Genomic DNA, 5,996 nt, shown 5'->3' on the forward strand with positions numbered 1-5,996 from the left:
CTTTGGTCATGGCCACCTTGAGTCTAGAACCAGCACCTGGGAGAAGAATTGGAGGTCTCCGGTTAGGACACCAAAGGGTCCTGTTAGGGAACCGGTAGATACCTGGAAGGATGAAAGGAACACACAGTTACAGTGAAAACAGCTCCTTATCATGATGTTCACTCTCCTCCAACAAGGATCTGTGTTTTCCTGAGAAGGTAAATGTGAGAAGGGCCTTAGACCTGAGATGACTCATTGACATGCACCCAGAGCGACTGTGTGATCCCTGGGAGACCCCCATGGGCATTGTGGGCTGTAAATGATGGTCATTCCTAAGAGGTAACAAGAGAGGTCCTGTCAGCTGTGCAATTGCTTTGTTTTGGCAGGACACTTTGGAGTCAAGAAAACATTGGCTGGAGTTCAAGGCCAAGATTTTGGATCAGCTGCCACCATAATTTTTCAGAAATGTGATGACTGTTCCTCAAGAAATAGTTTCCTAAGTAGGCTGCAGGAATGTCTCCTGTGCATGTTCGAAAGGGATTTAAGGAATGAAGCCCTTGGGTATTGACCAGTTCAGCAGAGTTACCATGGGCCTCTCAAGCAAAGGGTGAGAAGACGGAGTCACATCAGGAATCCTCCTCACCAAATGTAGTGAGAGAATCAGAAAGTGGCTTTAACAGAGACAGGGCATGCCTAGACTCCATATCTTACACAATATAGGAGCTCCGCAACAGAAAATCTACCAAGGTTACTCAGCCAGATCTTCTCTCTCTCAATTGAAAGTTCCGTGCTAAACTAAACAGTGTAAGCTTTCTACACTCAGTACTGTGTTTGGATATAATAATAGTGAAGAGAAGAATCGTGTGAACATCTACATGACCCCCAACCATCCATGAGGGCCATGGATGTACTGTCTCCATTTCTTGCTTAGTCACAGTCCTTCATTTATATATCAAAAAGCATAACTCATACTTAAAAAACACAGGGAATCATAGCAATATGAATACCCAAGTCTAAGGCTCAGCATGGAGAACATTCCCTGCCCATTTTTAAGTAGCATAACATTGCATGTAGACAAACTCTATTATTAACACCATCTATATATATAAAAGCTTAAGTGACTGTTATGACTGAACAACCGGAATGACCAGAATGACTGGAACAACCTGTCAACCAGTCTCTATGACACGCACTGACCACCACGGGACAGATGCTCAATGCAGGAGCTGCCCCCCTGGTGGTCAGTGCACTCCCACGGAGGGAGCACCGCTCAGGTGCCAGAGGCAGGGCTCATGGCTGGTGAGTGCTGCTGTGGCAACACGAGCCTCTCCCAATCAGGACTGACTGGGCGTGAGCCCGCAGCAAGCGCAGCTGGGCCGGGATGAGCTGGAGCATTAGGCGGCGTTGCACTGCCGGTTTCAGACTGATCCCCGCAGGCCACGCCAAGGGACCCCACCGGTGCACGGATTCGTGCACCAGGCCTCTAGTATATTATAGTTATCAAGGGAACATTTACAATGTACCTGAGTTCCTAACATAGAAAAAAAAAAAGATAAAGTTTCAGTGATGCGAGGCTGGGGGTGAAATTAAGAGTCAAATACTGAGTCAGAAAGACCATTTACAGAAGTATAGATATGAGGCCTATGGAGGCACTGAGCATGCTCGGCCAGGAGGGGAGAAAGAAACTTCAGGCCTTTGAGGGCAGTAGCTGGGCCAAATAGATCATGTCCTGAAAAGATGAGGCAAGCCATTAATTTATTATTAGTTACTACATTTCTTTCATTAATTTTATGGAGTAAAATGAAGTACATTAAAAACACTGTTTGCTCCATAAGAGATTTTAAAAGATAGTGGTGGTTCTCTAGAGCAGTGGTCGGCAAACTCATTAGTCAGCAGAGCCAAATATCAACAGTACAACGATTGAAATTTCTTTTGAGAGCCAAATTTTTAAAACTTAAACTATATAGGTATGTATATTGTTATTAACTTAATTAGGGTACTCCTAAACTGGCCTTTACTAAAAACGTTCTCAATCTGATTGAGGTACATTCGCTGAGGTCGACCCCTTCCAACTCTCCCATCCACACTCATCTTGTATACTTGTTTTGTCTATCTCCTTTCTGAAAACTGACTTCTGCGCATGGGCCACGAAGTTTCAATCGCACTGTACGTGCGCGCCCGCACGTGGTATTTTGTGGAAGAGCCAACTCAAGGGGCCAAAGAGCCGCATGTGGCTTGCGAGCCGCAGTTTGCTGACCACTGCTCTAGAGTTTTCAGAGTTCGCACAAATGGTTTCCCAAATGGAAGCCGATGTGGGATTCTTCATTCCATGACTCCTGAGGAAATGACATCCATGGCTCTTGAGGAAGGTGGTGAAATTTCTGTGCTCTACTATGTGTGTGCCTGGATTGGTTCTACACTATAAATATAATATTAAAAATGTCACAAGAGGATATGGAATGAAGTCTCATTGGAAGGCCTACGATGTATCAATTGTTTCTCATTGGATTTTTATTTCTATGTTTTTCTCATGTTTCCAACTTTCCCATGTGTGCCATGTATGAATACATGGTATGTGGAGTGGGGGCTGCCAATTTAGGAGGAGGGAGGGTCTAAAAACTTCAACAGCAAAGCTCCCAATTGTCAGACTCTGTGATTCTCATCCCGTTGTGCCCCCTTCCCCCTTCCCATCACCCAACTTGCTATGCATACGCAAACCTCGCCGAAATACTGAGGGTTTCCTGGGAGATCACTAGCTGAGGCCATAAAAGCATTTTTGGATTTTTAAGGATTTCTGTTACAGGAATCAGAACCTTTGATCTCTTGGCAGAGGCTCAGGGCAAAACTTTGTCCAGGGCCATGGTTAAGCAGGCGGTTCCCCCGACAGTCTGGCCCTGCGTTCCGTGGCATAACCGCGCTAAGCCTGCAGCTCTAGCCCTGGGCTCACTGGCTGTCTGCTGTGAGACTTTGAACACACCAGTTAGCTTCCCGGAACATCGATTTCCTTCTCAGGGAAAGAGAGGTCACTGATGGCCAAGTTCTGGCTTCACCTGGTGGAAGGGAAGGGCAGACAGTGGTGTGTGGGGAAGCCTTAGCAAGCAGGTCTCCGAAGGGAACATGCCATGGTTTGTAGCATCTGTTGATTCCCAGGTGTAAATACCCGTACGATGGCTGATTTCAAGCTGCCAGTGTGACGTCACTGAATGTGGAGCCAGAAAGAGATGTATGGTGGCACCCTTATTCTGTACTTCTGTATGGAGACCTTACAGATAGAGTGGGTATAGACAACCTCAAATGCATAGGTAACAGCCACATGCAGTGGGATAATTAGATGATGTTTTGAGTATTTATTACCTTTGCTTTTAATGAAATTTATTTAATTGTAGGTTTATATAATGTAGTTTTAAGAATGACTCTGTTTACCAACCAGCTCACAAAGTTTCTGAAAATTGAGTAAATTGTTCTCACAAGCTAGTGCGAGCCAGCTTTAGCCCGTCACCCGTGGTTTCTTTCAGATGAAAGAAATGAGCCAGAGAATGGCAATTAGTCTTCTTATTTATTGAGCGAGAGAAACATCAATTTGTTGTCTCACTTATTTATGCATTCACTGGTTGATTCTTGCATGTGCCCTGGCATATTGAGGCACTGCTCTAACCAACTGAGCTCCCTGGCCAGGGCCGATTAATTCTTAAATAAAATCTGAGAAAGGCTTTGGGCCAAACCTTCCTGGAATGAGAAGATATAGGATCTTGGGAGGGTAGAAATTAGAGTAAACTGCAGGAAAAGTGTCCATACTGATGGGCAGGGCATGGGCATCAAGGGCTTTACTTTTCTTCTCTTCCATCAAAGCAGCTAAGTTTAGAGTAAAATTAAATAACATTTTAATGTTTTCACTTCAAAGGGCACACTGAGCAGAAGTCTCTGACGTGCTGTGGCAATATTTTCACTGTCATTATCGCTGTTATTCTAAGCTGGTGAGTGGTGGCCTGTGACCATGGAAGCGGCTGTGACGCAGCTGAAGTGCCCGCCTGCGGGCCCTGGAGGAGCAGTGAGGGCCCTGGAGGAGCAGTGAGGGCTCTGGAGGAGCAGTGAGGGCCCTGGAGGAGCAGAGGGCTCTGGAGGAGCAGTGAGGGCACTGGAGGAGCAGAGGGCCCTGGAGGAGCAGTGAGGGCCCTGGAGGAGCAGAGGGCACTGGAGGAGCAGTGAGGGCCCTGGAGAAGCAGTGAGGACCCTGGAAGAGCAGTGAGGGCCCTGGAGGAGCAGTGAGGACCCTGGGAGCAGTGAGGGCCCTGGAGGAGCAGTGAGGGCCCTGGAGGAGCAGTGAGGGCCCTGGAGGAGCAGAGGGCACTGGAGGAGCAGCAAGAGCCCTGGAGAAGCAGAGGGCCCCAGTGGGGAGAGCAGGGCTGAGCTGCTTGCATGGCCTGCAGTTTGGTTGGAACTGACTTGCTAGTCACCTGACAAGTCAGGATGCGAGGGTCCTCCAGGAGGATAGCGGGACAGTATTAGCAACCTGGGCTGGGACACAGGCTTCGCCCGGCCCTAGAGGATGGGTGGCAGGTGCCTCAGCCACTGGTTTACGAGCAGCAGGAAGGCTGGTGGGAGACAGGCCTGGCCTCACGCTTCAGTGCAGCCCAGCAGGAGCCTGGGTGCTGAGGGCGGCCTCCTGAGAGCTGTGCGCTCGGCTCCCTGGCCGCTGCGGGCAGGCCAGGCGCTGCGTGAGACCCACACGGAGTTGTTATTGTCCTGATTGTACAAAGAGGAGACTGAGGCTCAGCGAGGCTGGGCTGCTGGGGGCCCACACTGGTCAATGGAAAAACAGGGATTTAAGCTCAAGAGTCCTTCTTATTAGAGGCCATTTAAGAATGTCCCAGTTTTAAGAAAATGGCAAAGCAGACACATGACAGAGTATTAACATCACAAGAGCTACATGGTGTGGACGGTGACGGGAGGAAGCCTGGTCTCCTGAGAGAGGACCTCCCGCTGCTGGGCTCGGCCCTTGGGCATCGTCGCTGCCTGGAGCCAGCAGCCTGACTTCAACCCCAGCCCTGCCACGTAGAAGCTGGGCCCCGTGGGCAAGTCACTTACCCTCCCTGTGCCTCCGGTCACACAGCTCTAAAGCGAGGAGACCGGCCCTGGCCCTCCTCATAGAGGCTTCAGGTGGCTGGAGCCAGGTGAACCCCCAGTGCTGAGCCCGGTCGGGCAGCAGAGAGCGCTCCTTAAATCGCCGCCACTATTGACTTGAGAAGGCGCGTGCTCTCGCTCCTTCCTCGTTTTCCTTCTGTGTGAGATGCTGAGAGTCATAAAGGTCCGAAGTTAAGAAGTCAGGTCGCAGGTTAGACAGTTTCTTGCTGGGTTTTTGCCTGAAAACGTAAAATGCCTTTGCCACGGCCTAGGACGCCCTGTGGGGTAACCTGGCCCTTCGTGCACAGCTGGCTCTTCTCCAGCACCCACAGAGCACCCCCCCAGCGGTGCCAGCACCCACAGAGCTGCCCCCCCCCCAGCGGTGCCAGCACCCACAGAGCTGCCTCCCCCCACCCCCAGAGGTGCCAGCATCGGCCCCTGTACTAACAGATGGGGGGGGGTGATGGGGCCTGGGGTGCTGCCTCCTGAATCTGCTGACCCGACCCGCGTTCTGACTGCCAGGGCCTGTGGAGAGTGGCTGTGTCTGGCTGGTCCCTGGGGCGTCGGGGCCCGGGAGGAGGCTGCCCTCGCACCAGGAGCTGTGTGGCTTGGCCGCGGTCATTCCCCACTGTCCTGCGTGACTCCTGGTCTCTCCTGGGCCACGGGAGGGGCAGTGGAATAGGAACCCGCTTCTGTCTACACTGGGGAATGCCCCCACCCACAAACACACTTCAGAGGTGCTGCCGCTGCCCCGGGACGGGTCCCCGCTTCCTCCAGGGAGCGGGCAGTGAGGGCCGCCCCCGGGGAGGACGGGGAGGGTCCTTCGCGGAGGAGCAGGTGCTGCTCTGACAGGTCACATCTGCTGGCTTCGTTTTCCCAGCGGCTGGTGTCCAGGG

The sequence above is a fragment of the Myotis brandtii genome, unplaced genomic scaffold (assembly GCF_000412655.1).
Source record: "Myotis brandtii unplaced genomic scaffold, ASM41265v1 scaffold384, whole genome shotgun sequence".
Lineage (NCBI taxonomy): Eukaryota > Metazoa > Chordata > Mammalia > Chiroptera > Vespertilionidae > Myotis > Myotis brandtii.